Source organism: Arctopsyche grandis, chromosome 1 (genome assembly GCF_051622035.1).
Source record: "Arctopsyche grandis isolate Sample6627 chromosome 1, ASM5162203v2, whole genome shotgun sequence".
NCBI lineage: Eukaryota > Metazoa > Arthropoda > Insecta > Trichoptera > Hydropsychidae > Arctopsyche > Arctopsyche grandis.
In genome coordinates, this window is record NC_135355.1 from 22628284 (window position 1) to 22642395 (window position 14112).

The 14112-nt window shown below is 37.6% G+C and overlaps 1 protein-coding gene across 3 annotated transcripts in view; it reads left to right on the forward strand.

Moving 5' to 3' along the window:
* Gdap2 (ganglioside induced differentiation associated protein 2) overlaps positions 1 to 14112 on the forward strand; it is a 158466-nt gene that overhangs the window by 39779 nt on the left and 104575 nt on the right. Inside the window, exons 2-4 of one of the 3 annotated variants that reach the window (XM_077432159.1) lie at positions 5703 to 5725; positions 6443 to 6496; positions 6743 to 6974. The exons of 1 other annotated variant lie outside the window; for it this stretch is intronic. The gene's annotated coding sequence lies outside the window, so the exon portion shown is untranslated. The remainder of the gene's footprint in view (positions 1 to 5702; positions 5726 to 6442; positions 6497 to 6742; positions 6975 to 14112) is intronic. One more of the 3 variants, XM_077432142.1, reaches the window with a different exon arrangement.

Genomic DNA, 14112 nt, shown 5'->3' on the forward strand with positions numbered 1-14112 from the left:
ATCAAAAAAAAAAATTAAAAAAAAAATTAAAAAAAATAATAAAAAAATTAAAAAAAAAATTTTTAAAAAATCAAAAAAAAAAAATCAAAATTTTTTTTTGCCTTCTAGGGCTTCGCCCTCGGCGCCCCCCTGAGCCTTTGCCTTCTAGGGCTTCGCCCCTCCACGCCCCATGAGCAATTGCCGTTTAGGGCTTCGCCCCCCTTAGTTAATGCCTTTTAGGGCTTCGCCCCTCCGCACCCCCATGATTAAATGCCGTCTAGGGCTTCGCCCCCCTTAGTTAATGCCTTTTAGGGCTTCGCCCCCCGCGCCCCCAAGATTAATTGCCGTTTAGGGCTTCGCCCCCCTTAGTTAATGCCTTTTAGGGCTTCGCCCCTCCGCGCCCCCATGATTAAATGCCGTCTAAGGCTTCGCCCCCATGATCAGTTGCCTTTTAGGGCTTCGCCCCCCGCGCCCCCAAGATTAATTGCCGTTTAGGGCTTCGCCCCCCTTAGTTAATGCCTTTTAGGGCTTCGCCCCTCCGCGCCCCCATGATTAAATGCCGTCTAAGGCTTCGCCCCCATGATCAGTTGCCTTTTAGGGCTTCGCCCCCCGCGCCCCCAAGATTAATTGCCGTTTAGGGCTTCGCCCCCCTTAGTTAATGCCTTTTAGGGCTTCGCCCCTCCGCGCCCCCATGATTAAATGCCGTCTAAGGCTTCGCCCCCATGATCAGTTGCCTTTTTGGGCTTCGCCCCCCGCGCCCCCAAGATTAATTGCCGTTTAGGGCTTCGCCCCCCTTAGCTAATGCCTTTAAGGGCTTCGCCCCTCCGCGCCCCCATGATTAAATGCCGTCTAAGGCTTCGCCCCCATGATCAGTTGCCTTTTAGGGCTTCGCCCCCCACGCCCCCAAGATTAATTGTCGTTTAGGGCTTCGCCCCCCTTAGTTAATGCCTTTTGGGGCTTCGCCCCTCCACGTCCCCAAGGTTAATTGCCGTCTAGGGCTTCGCCCCCATGATCAGTTGCCTTTTAGGGCTTCGCCCCTCCAAGTCCCCATGGTTAATTGCCGTCTAGGGCTTCGCCCCCATGATCAGTTGCCTTTTAGGGCTTCGCCCCTCCACGCCCCCATGATTAATTGCCGTCTAGGGCTTCGCCCCCATTATCAGTTGCCTTTTAGGGCTTCGCCCCTCCACGCCCCCATGATTAAATGCCGTCTAGGGCTTCGCCCCCATGATCAGTTGCCTTTTAGGGCTTCGCCCCCCGCGCCCCCAAGATTAATTGCCGTTTAGGGCTTCGCCCCCCTTAGCTAATGCCTTTAAGGGCTTCGCCCCTCCGCGCCCCCATGATTAAATGCCGTCTAAGGCTTCGCCCCCATGATCAGTTGCCTTTTAGGGCTTCGCCCCCCACGCCCCCAAGATTAATTGTCGTTTAGGGCTTCGCCCCCCTTAGTTAATGCCTTTTGGGGCTTCGCCCCTCCACGTCCCCAAGGTTAATTGCCGTCTAGGGCTTCGCCCCCATGATCAGTTGCCTTTTAGGGCTTCGCCCCTCCAAGTCCCCATGGTTAATTGCCGTCTAGGGCTTCGCCCCCATGATCAGTTGCCTTTTAGGGCTTCGCCCCTCCACGCCCCCATGATTAAATGCCGTCTAGGGCTTCGCCCCCCTTAGTTATTGCCTTTTAGGGCTTCGCCCCCCGCGCCCCCAAGATTTATTGCCGTTTAGGGCTTCGCCCCCCTTAGTTAATGCCTTTTAGGGCTTCGCCCCTCCGCGCCCCCATGATTAAATGCCGTCTAAGGCTTCGCCCCCATGATCAGTTGCCTTTTAGGGCTTCGCCCCTCCGCGCCCCCATGATTAATTGCCGTCTTGCGCCCCATGAGGCTGGGCCCCCCGGGCCCCCTTCGGAGCCCCACGGGGCTGCGCCCCTTGTGGCGCCCCCTTTTGAGCCCCATGGGGCTGCGCCCCATGAGGCTGGGCCCCCCGGGCCCCCATTCGGGGCCCCAAGGGGCTGCGCCCCTTGTGGCGCCCCCTTTTGAGCCCCATGGGGCTGCGCCCCATGAGGCTGGGCCCCACGGGGCTGCGCCCCATGTGGCGCCCCCTTTTGAGCCCCATGGGGCTGCGCCCCATGAGGCTGGGCCCCCCCGGGGCCCCACGGGGCTGCGCCCCTTGTGGCGCCCCCTTTTGAGCCCCATGGGGCTGCGCCCCATGAGGCTGGGGCCCCACGGGGCTGCGTCCCTTGTGGCGCCCCCTTTTGAGCCCCATGGGGCTGCGCCCCATGAGGCTGGGCCCCACGGGGCTGCGCCCCTTGTGGCGCCCCATGAGGCTGGGCCCCCCCGGGGCCCCACGGGGCTGCGCCCCTCGTGGCGCCCCCTTTTGAGCCCCATGGGGCTGCGCCCCATGAGGCTGGGCCCCCCGGGCCCCCTTCGGGGCCCCACGGGGCTGCGCCCCTTGTGGCGCCCCCTTTTGAGCCCCATGGGGCTGCGCCCCATGAGGCTGGGGCCCCACGGGGCTGCGCCCCTTGTGGCGCCCCTGGCGGGGCCCCATGAAGCTACTCGCCTTGCGCCCCCGCGGGGGTGAATCCATTGAAACGAAAAAAAAAATCGGCGCCCATGGATCGAAAAAAAAAAAAAATCGAATCACGTGTTCGATGACGTCACCGATCTACGGACGAAGACGACGAAGACGACGAAGACGACGACGACGACGACCAAGGATATTTACATACAAAGTCTCTTTCCAAATTATAGATTAGATTATTTGATTTTTTTTTATAAATATGTCAACTACCAATATTTGGATACAACTTTTTTTTAGTAAGGAAAAAAGCGGGGGGGGGGGGGTCTTAAAATTAAAAACCGACTTGGTTCTTTTTTATTTAGCACTACATCACTGCCTATAGGTATGTATCATATATTGTAGATATGTACAAAAGTATGTATGTAGGTATGCATACATATATGTACATATGTATGTAGTATGTAGGTATACAACTTAGAGAAAATATATCCCAATATGTTAAATTGAAAGTTAAGAAAGAATCGTGAATGTGACGTATTTAATAACACAAGTGAACTTTTTGAAAAAATGTGTTTTTTAATTATAATTTTACGCTCTATTAAACACATTATCGTTGCATAAATAAAAAATTTTGAAATCACATGTCATCAGCCATAGTACTCAATCTAAATGACTAAATGTTATTTTTAGGTATGTATTTATGTACATATATATGTACTTATGTGTGATTTTCTTTTCATATTGGTTACCGTGTGTAAAATTTCATACGTGCCATTCTGTGTCATGTGAGGCATCGATTTCCACCGTGGCCGTTTTCCTATTTTTTTTGTTGTCAAATTTTCTTTGCAAAATAAGCGGTTGGGGGGAGGGGGGGGGGAATATGCGATGTTAAAATTAACCGTATATAAAATGTATCTGTTACTCGAATAACAAATGGGCTCAAATGTCGTACCATTTTTGATCGTGACACGCGAACGCTCAATTTTGAGCGAAACAAAATTTGCAACATTCGCTTTTCGTAAAATTGCCAACTGAAATCCATCTTTTCAACTACGTAATTGCAATTTTTCACGAGAAATTATAATTATTTCACGTTAAAATTTCAGTGTCAATCGGATTTTAAAATTCAGCTATGCTCTTCATAGTTTTATAAATTCTGAATAGAAATTATGTTACTACTAGTTTTATGCCCGTTAAAATTTCAGTGGGTGCTTTCGGATTGATATATGATTTAAAATAAAGTTACAATATGAATAGTAATAATTAATTGGAATTGGAACTGAAACAGAAATCGGGAATCGGTTATTCCAATTAAATTATTCAATAAAAAATAATAATAGAGTTATAAAACCCGAAGTCGAAATCCGAATCGGAATCGGATAATATCAAAAGTACGTATTTTTACATTGCGTGACGTAAGCAAAAATGTATGTTTAATTTACAAAACCCAATACCCACAATTATGTATAAACAAACCCTGGTCATTCACCACTCCACCTTGAATATTATAAATTACATATATGTATATTAAATTTAGAACACCTCCTTTGTCGGTTGTCGTGGTGTACTGGTTTAAAGCCTAGTCAAGCAACTGAGCGACCCAGATTCGATCCGAGACAACGAATTAATTTTATTTTTCAAATATCGCTAAAATATAATTAATTTTAATTACAAGATATTTATTTAATTGTTTAATATGAAAACAAAAAAAATGGTTCAAAACCTCGCTAAGTAAAATTATTATAATTACGTATTTTTATATGGCGAGAACGAAAAACTTCAATTAATGTTAAAAAAAGGACTATTTGAATGTTCGACAATGGTTTCACGGCTAAGTCTCTGAACTCAGGTATACATATAAGAGGATATTTGTGTTCGCGTGAGAGTTCGCCGGTTCGACTCCGAATGAGAATTTATACAAAGCTTAGGCTTTTTATCGATTCATTCATTATATTCGGCTGGCGTTAGGACACAGACACACACACACACACACACACACACACACACACACACACACACACACACACACACACACACACACACACACACACACACACACACACACACACACACAGATTACCGTCTTTATATATAAAGTGCAATAGTGCAATTATGCATTTACCTACTCGTATTTAATAATTTAAAAGTCCATCTATGTCTCCATAAACACGATAAAAGTCACACAATACATTCCTTTTTTTACTTTTTTATTATATTTTCCCATCATGCCATTACGTGTTGCCTTTGAGACACCTATGGTATTGTAGTGTATGCAAAAAGGAACCGCCGTTTTAATTGGTTTTCGAGGATTATCTCCAAGCTTAAGTGCAGTCGGCTAACAATGGAGACCCCCGAATTGACTTAGTGGTCGGTAACGGCACTCGGTCACTTCCCGCTAGAGTTCTCAGAACTGACAGCGCGAAAGTGTGGGACTGCTTATCTGGTACGTGCCTAAACAATGGAGAAGTAAACGGACGTGAAAGATGCAGTGAGTTCCTTATTTTTAAAATATCTTTCACCTCTGGAACTCAATTATTTTTGAACCAATCTTCAAAAATCCCCATGCCCCTTTCTGACTATAATAATCGACAGGAAGGTTTTTCATTTCAATTCCCTTAAAAGAACGAGGTTTCTTTGCTTTCCCAATCATCAAAAGTTTCATTTCATGAGCTCCTGGTGCGTTTCTGCAACACATGACAATTATCCTTTCTTTGGACTATTAATGTCCAGGAACGGACTTTTCTCTCATTTAAACCAGCGTTTTTTTCTCTCTTTTCTTTTCTCTCATTGAAATCAGATATGTAAATTGGCGAACTCTGGAAAAAAACGATCTACTTGGAGTCACAAATATCCAGGCCTGGCCAGCAGTACTACAGAAATACTTATCAACTCTTTTTAATCGGGGTTAAACCCAGATCTTGGTTCCCAGAACCAGAACCTCTCGTTGATTATCATTAATGCAACCACCGAGCTTTACTGCTGGCTTTATTGATTAGCTGTATCATGATGAACTTGAAATTTTCTGTATTTCTGAGTTTCATTGCTATAACAACAAACTATTGTCAAATGTCAATTCCGATTTTTTTTTTATATTTACCATTTAAATTGAAATTTTTTTTAAAAACATTATATTTTCATTTTATTTATTTTCCTGTTAACCATAACCATGTTAAAAAAAAAAATTATGTGTATATTTACTTTATTTTGTTTTGTTTCAGAATATAGGCGTCATTGAACAAAGGTTTTTATTTCCATATTTTTCCATGTATACCGTTACACTTATTGATTCTACATTTTGACTTCTCTTATTTTAAGTAACAAAATGGGAAAAAACTCGATAATATAAAACTTTTATTACGCAATCAAGGCTAATGTCTCATTTTTTTCTAATATTTATTGACAAAGGAGGATGCGATTTTATCCGTCAATCTTGGAATCAAAGCCGTGCGAAGGCGGGAGGGGGGAGAGCGAAGGGGAAGTGGCTTGGGGGGCAAAATCGTTGAATGTGATGTAAAGATATTGTTCCCGTATTTGGATAAAAATTTTCCAAAAATGGATGACTAAAGTCCTTAGATAATTTTTTTCAGACTTGTGTTTTTATTTTTTGCTTAATAATATAACTGAACAACGAACGAAAATTTGAATGATTATTTATTTAAACAAAAAATTTAAATTGAATTTCGAAGGAGAACAACGAACGAAAATTTGAATGATTATTTATTTAAACAAAAAATTTAAATTGAATTTCGAAGGAGAAGGAGGGGGTTCAAATTCAAACTTTTGTCCCAGGTGCAAATTTTTCTTTCCACGGCTCTACTTAGAATTACATATTCTAACCGAATTACATACTTTCTAATTGCTTTTTCTATAAGAATGTAACCTTGTTTAAAGGCAACTAATAATTGTATTAATACGTATTTTTAATTTTTCAATACAAATGAAAAATGTTTATTTTCAGAAAAGGGAGCATAACCTAAAAATTCTGCCTAATACTTTTGAAGTGTTTTGAACTGTTAAAAATATTTACTATAATTACTTCAATGTTTAATTGTTTAAATACATACATATGTATATTTACAAACGTACTGTGATACATTATCAAAAATAAAAGTTAAGTGATTATTAAAGTAGGCTTCAAATAAATATCAACACATTGTGTAAAAATATTTTCATATTGATTTCGTACGTTCTGTGATAAAATAATCATATTATAAAATTAAACTATTAAATTTTAATTAATAATTCATTAATATCTTAGATTTTAAAAAAAGTGTGTGTTTGGAAATATAATACATTGTTTAGTGTGGAGTTACTTTCTCTTCGAGATTACAAAAGTTATATCTTTAGTGCAATATTTCGATTCATAGCAGGGTAGCGATGTTGTCAATATACTGAGTAATCCTCTGATGATACACAGACGCACCTGAAGGTCTTCAAGCTTTCAGAGCGAGGGTCATCGGTGACATTTTCAGTAAAAGAGTGCGGTGAAGGTAAACAAATTAGATTATTTTTTTATCGATTATTCTATGTATACCTACACAAAACCACCTTGCTACAACGCTAATACATTTATGCACCCATTTTTTTGGATTTTAATGATATTAATTAATAATAATAATTATATTAGTTAACGAATATATTTATACTAGTGAATAGCCCGATGAAATATCATCGCATGGGTATAAAATTATTATATACCCGTATAAAATTTAAAAAAAAATCCGGAACCGGAACCGTTATTTCCGTAGACTCATAGATAGTTTTCAATTCTTTATTTGTAATAATTTTCAATTCTTAAAGTTAACGTTAACAAAATGTAATATTTTCCGACTATACACAAACGGTCATTGACCTCGTAACGTTGAATATTATTATTACACATAACAAATTACGTGCATATACATATGATGTGTATTTACAACACGTATTCTGGGCGAGGATATGGCGTGCGGCGCGGGCTCGTGAGGACATTGCGTTTGGATCGGAGGGTCCGAGGTTCGATTCCTGGCGCCCGCGGTGAATGAAATCAATTTTTTTCTCGAATATCGTCAAAATATAAATAATTTAAATTATAATTTTAATTTAATTGAAAATAAATATATTAAAAAAATGGTTCAAAACCTCGCTAAATGAAATTATTAAAATTACGTATTTTTATATGGCGAGAAGGAATATTTCAATTAATGTTTAAAAAAAAAAAGCGAAATGAAGAATTGGATTTGGCGTGATGTCCGTGACCATTAGCTCAATTTAGACCTATGTATATTCAGGCTATTGGGGTGATCGGTTCGAGTCGCGACAAAGTCGTCTCGTCGAAAAATGAATTTATCGATTCATTCATTATGTTCGGCGAGAGTTAGGACACACACACACACACACAGATTACCGTCTTTATATATATGATAATATTTTTTACAAATTTTGCATGCAATTTTAAATCCTGATAATAATTTATTATAGTCCTGTGGTATTTTGTTCTTATTGTATTACAAACGGTAATGCACCAATATTTTTTTCGAGAAGTTTTATTTTTAGAAATAGATTTAGTTGAAAATAATAATGTATTAACATATTTGCTTAAATTTATAATACAACTAAAATAAATAAGTTAGCATCAAATTTCGTGAGATAAATAAAATACATATTCACGTACATATGTACATATTCAAAAAATCAACATTTTGATTACCTCCATCATATTATGTATGTATACAGTGGCGGACTGGCCATACAAGCGTACATGCCCGATGGCATGTGGGCCCCACTATCCGTTAGAAAATATGGGCCCTCAGTAAAATTAAATAACTTTTTAATTTAACTATTTCACGTGTGTAAAAATTTATAGGATATTGCACTTTGGGACCTAGAGTTTGGGTATTTCAACAAAACAAATTTCTTTAAAAACCCAACTAATGCCTGCTTTAACAGCCCAAGGATCGGTTAACTTTTTTTATTAGGCTCGAAATGTAAGTTTCAACATTTGCGTGGGCCCTTTTACCGGGCCCATTTCCAACCTCAATATTATGCATATACCAATACCTATGTAACAACTACCTACTGAAATAAAAATGGGAATAAACAAATTTCCCTGAATAATATAAACTGAATTGCTTAAAACAATTTTGATAGGACGATTCATCATCAACCAGCGATTTAAATTTACTTCATACTTTCAAAATAACATTTGATTATACTTCGACGATATAGTAAGATTTAAATACACAATTTTAAACATTTTCCGAATATTAAATCTATTCCTAATCTAGACAAATCCATGTATATAGAAACATAGGATAGGGGCCCCCTCCCCAAAATCCTGATTTTCGATTAACATTAATTGAAAATATTATGCATTTTTTGTTTTCAGGGACGTAATTTGGGGGGGCACTCGCCCCCCTAAATTAAGGAATAGTGTGAATTTAGAAAATATTATGGATTTAATGATTAATGAGATACTATGGATCTATGAATGCTGCGTTTATTTCTTATGTACATATGTTACTTTTGGGTAACTAATAAAATAATCGCTGCTATGTGCTTTGAAAAAAAAAGATTTTATTATTTTGAAGCAAGTATATTTTGGTTTTTAACTGGTATGCCATTAGTAACATTCTTAGAAATTGTTCATCCCATGGAGCGAATCGTTAGAAAGGTCTCCTTTACTTTATTTTGTCTCAAAAACAGATGTGTATCGTTTATTTTTCCGAATGTTCGTATATTTTTTGATATAGTGATACATTTTGATGGTCGATTTTTGGAAAAAATTTTTCGCCTACGGCGCTTTTTTGACTTTTACATAATATTTTTTTATAATTATTTTTTCAAAAATAAACTTAATTTTTTCATATTTTATATTTTCCATTTTTATTCCGATATAAAAAAGATTTTTTGAAAAAAAAATCAATTTGACCAATCTTTGCCTGCCCCCCCAAGAAAAAGCTGAAGTGACGTCCCTGATTGTTTTCTACCGAAAGTAAAAGCCGCTTTTATGCCGCATTCTTTTATGATGCATTATATGACAAGGATTAAAACGAAATATACAATGTAATTTATGGATCTATTTTGCTTTTGCCATTTTTCTTGTACCTAAATTTGTTTATTCCCATTTTTGAAAATTTTATTTATTTTTTGCCCTTGATTTTTAGCGTGATGGAAAAAAGAAAATTTTGTTATATGGGGGGGAGGGACAAATTTTTTTAGCCCTGGGTGGGGGCCCCCTTTGACTCCTGGCATGCACTGATTTCAGTCCCAGTCCGCCACTGTATGTATATGTACTCTTTGTTTGTGTTAACAGGTAGAGCAACCCCATATTATATTCGATTACATATGTATTCATAGTTCTTAAATATGTTACGATTTTTTTTGAATATGTAAGAAAAGTATTGAAGTTTTGGCCTATTGACATAATTCACTGAAGGGGTAGGGATCATTCGATTTTTCCTCTATCGTTCATTTTGATTGTAATCAATTTTTCATTTGTCGATCAAAAATGACCCAGTTGCAACTTGACCGTTTTTTTTAACTGATTGCTCCACATTTCGCTCCATGAAACGCCATCGCGACGAAAATTGGATTTCCCTCTGATGCCTGTTTATATGATGTCCAACGGACCCACTCGCTTCTCAAAATTTCAATAACCTAATTATAGAAAAAATATGGTTAACATCATTCTACTACTTCCTTTATTGACTAATTACCACATTATAATAAAAACAAATTTTCTACTAAAAATGCAACCGAATCCACTAAAGCAATTACTATGGGATTATGGATTTTCAGAGTTCTGCTACATTTTATTAAATTCAACGATAAAAATAGTAAATTTAAACGAGAAAAAAATACAAAATGATTACTACTTAAGATATTTGGGATAAAATAAACGATTTTATAAGATAATATTTTATAACTTACATATATGACGTATTAAAGGCATGCTGTAATTCGCTCTTAGAGCCTCTTCAGTTTATTTTTAACCTTATTCTGGGTTCTGGTAATTATCCTGAAAAATGGAAATTATCTAGAGTCATTCCCATTCATAAAAGTGGCTCTAAAAATGAGGTTGAAAATTACAGACCTATTGCTATCATCTCGGCTATTCCCAAAATTTTCGATAATATCCTTCACCGTTTGATTCTTTTGCAGTTCAAAAGATTGTTGTGTGATGAGCAGCATGGTTTTTCACCATGTCGTTCCACTACCACTAATCTTGTCTGCTTTTCATATTATACCATGTCTAAAGTTGACCGTGGACAACAAGTTGATGTAGCCTACTTTGACTTTCGAAAAGCATTTGATCTTGTCAACAATGACGCTCTTATGATCAGATTAGCTGAAGTGGGCTTTTCTCCACGTCTTCTTAAACTCTTTGCTTCTTATCTTAGTGATAGGAAGCAATTTGTTAGATATGGTATTTATGAATCTCCTTCATTTTTTACGCGATCTGGTGTAACTCAGGGGTCCACCTTAGGCCCTTTACTATTTACAATAATCATTAATAACCTCCCTAAAGTACTACGCAATGCTTCATGTCTCTTGTTTGCAGACGACGTTAAACTATTCTTTGCTGTTAAGGATGAGAGGCAAGCCTCTCTCCTTCAAGCTGATATTAACGCTGTTTTAGAGTTCAGTTCCAGTTTAGGGCTTGAACTGAATACTAGTAAATGTGCCATTATGAGTTATGGACGTGCGAATTCGCTCTATTGTCACGGATATTCCATTGGATCCGTATTGTTGAAGCGCGTGGAATCAATGGTCGACTTGAGTATCACTTTTGATCCTCAATTCACCTTTCACAACCACATCAAGACAATCGCTGACGCTTCCTTTCGTCGACTTGGATTTGTCTTGAGATATGCTAGATTATTTTCCAACCCCTTGTCTTCTCGCTTGCTTTTCAACTCGCTTGTTAGAAGTAAGCTAGAGTATAATGCAATTGTGTGGAATCCGCATGAAGCAAACTACTCTCTTATTATAGAAAAAGTGCAAAAAGCATTTCTTCGTTTTCTTTATAAGAAAGAGTATGGGTATTACCCATATCTCTATCCTACTCCTTTCCTTTTGGACATGCTTGGGTATAATTTCCTTGAACTTCGGAGAAACTTCTCGTTAATTCGTTTCGTTCTCCAGCTATTGCGTGGTAATACGTCATGCCCGTTGTTGCTGGAACAGTTGGGACTTTATGTCCCTAATAATTATGTGTGTGGTAGACATCATCATTTGATGGTTGTACCTGTTGCTCGCACAGTTCTTTTTCGAATGGCTCCTATTCCAAGAGCTATTCGACTTCTAAATGAAATCGTTGCTGCTGTCCCTGAATGTGATATTTTCCACCTTGGGGAGCGTAGATTATCGGATATTATCTTAACATATTTATCTGGTAACCTGCGCTCATCATTACTTTCTTAATTTGAATGTGATGAATGAGTGGAATCTTAATCTACTCTCTTCCATTTGGGCCTCGCTGTGATTTTATTTTTTATTCATATTTTGTTTTATTTTATTTCATTTTTTCTTTCTCCTTTGTACATTTTTATATACTATTTTAATTTTGTTCAGTGTAAACAAAGAATGGGATTTATGGATTTTATTTTTAATTTTTACACTTTTGTTATTTTTTTTTCTCTCTGAATGATGTATTATTTTCCTTTTGTTACTTTTTTTATTATTTTATTTTACCATGTTTTCTGCTTTTGCTTTTTTCCTTTATTTACAGTTTACTTGTTTTTATATATTTTTCAAATGTAGGCCATTGTGGCGCATTAGGTTCTTCCTGTAATGCTACAATGGTCCAAAACTATTAAATAAATAAATAAATAAATATTCTATCAAATAAAGATAACTTTATATTCAATCATCATTAACCAGCAGCGTGGCTCGGTCGTTAAGCTTCTGCTTAACACTGAGAGGCGCCGAGTTCGATCCCTTGAGCTGACCTCGATTGAAAAGAATTTTTCTGAGTATATCTGTAATGCTGCTGGTCAGACCAGGATTTGTGACTCCTGGTTGATCGTTTCCTATCAGAGTTTGCCAATTTTCTCTGATTTCATTGTTGAAACGATTCCCGATTAAAAATTGGCTAAAAAATCCTTCCTACCCACTATGTCACCACTATTTGAGTATGATTAATGTAAATATTACAATAAAAATGTATGTACAATTCATAGATGTCTCGTTAATTGTCGAGTTTAAGTCAGTGTCTCGTAATTTAGCGACTTATATAATAAAAAAAAATGCTGTATTGTTTGTAATTTGGCCAGGAAGGCGCATTGGGGTTTACCTGTAATGCCTTCCTGGTATGAAATAAATAAAAAAAAATAAAAAAAAAATAAAATCATTAATTCCATTAATCTAAGTATGAGTCGGAATGATTTTTTGAATGTCCATTTTGACAATATGTTTTAAAAAACCAGATAAGTGTGCAATTTTACCACCAAACGACCGCATGCTGCCCGCGATCCGCAAGTTGATTATCAGGGCTCTAACGTGAGACATCATCTTTTTAATTGTTATAAATAAATTATTTTTATTTTTAATCAAAATACATAATACCCGTATAATATAGAAGTAATTTTTTTCCAGGTTGTCATTTATTATTTTGAATTAAAATATATTTTATTAAATCAATAGAAATCATACTATGACTTATTATCAATTACCCTTCATATAAAACCATAGAAAAAAAAAAATTTTAAATAGCAGGCCGATATATATGTATATGTAAGGGTCCAAACAGACCCACCGTTTCCGTTCCTTGTTAAAAAATTGTAGTATCCGTACTAACTAGGGTTAATATCGTTTTTATTGTAATGAAAATATACACCCATTACTCATTTGAATATATATTGCATGGGCTTCCATTTCCGATAATACGAATTGCTGTCCCATTATTATGCGTCAATTTCTAGACCGTTTAGAGGCCAGGAACTATTTTATAACAATACGCCACATGTTGATGCTGAGAAACGTACTTAATTTATTTATTGATAGTTTTGGACCATTGTGGCATTACAGGAAGAACCTAATGCGCCACAATGGCCTACGTTTAACAAAGATAATACAAGTAAAAAAAAAACAGAAAAATTAGAAAGCAGAATAAAAAAATAATAAAAAGTAACAAAAGGAAAATAATAATACAAATAAAATAGTACATAAAATGTACAAAGGAGAAAGAAAAAGTAAAATAAACCAACAAAATATGAATAAAAAATAAAATCACAGCGAGGCCCAAATGGAAGAGAGTAGATTAAGATTCCACTCATTCATCACTAGTCACCGGAGCCTGAGGGGGCCGTGTATTGTTCAAAGGTTGTAAATGCATTGTTAAAGGTTTGCCGAACAATGGATAGCACTGTGACTATCCTACCTCTATTCATCACATTCAAATTAAGAAAGTAATGATGAGCGCAGGTTACCAGATAAATATGTTAAAATAACATCCGATAATCTACGCTCCCCAAGGTGGAAAATATCACATTCAGGGACGGCAGCAACGATTTCATTGAGAAGTCGAATAGCTCTTGGAATAGGAGCCATTCGAAAAAGAACTGTGCGAGCAGCAGGTACAACCATCAAATGATGATGTCTACCACGCACATACTTATTAGGGACATAAAGTCCCAACTGTTCCAG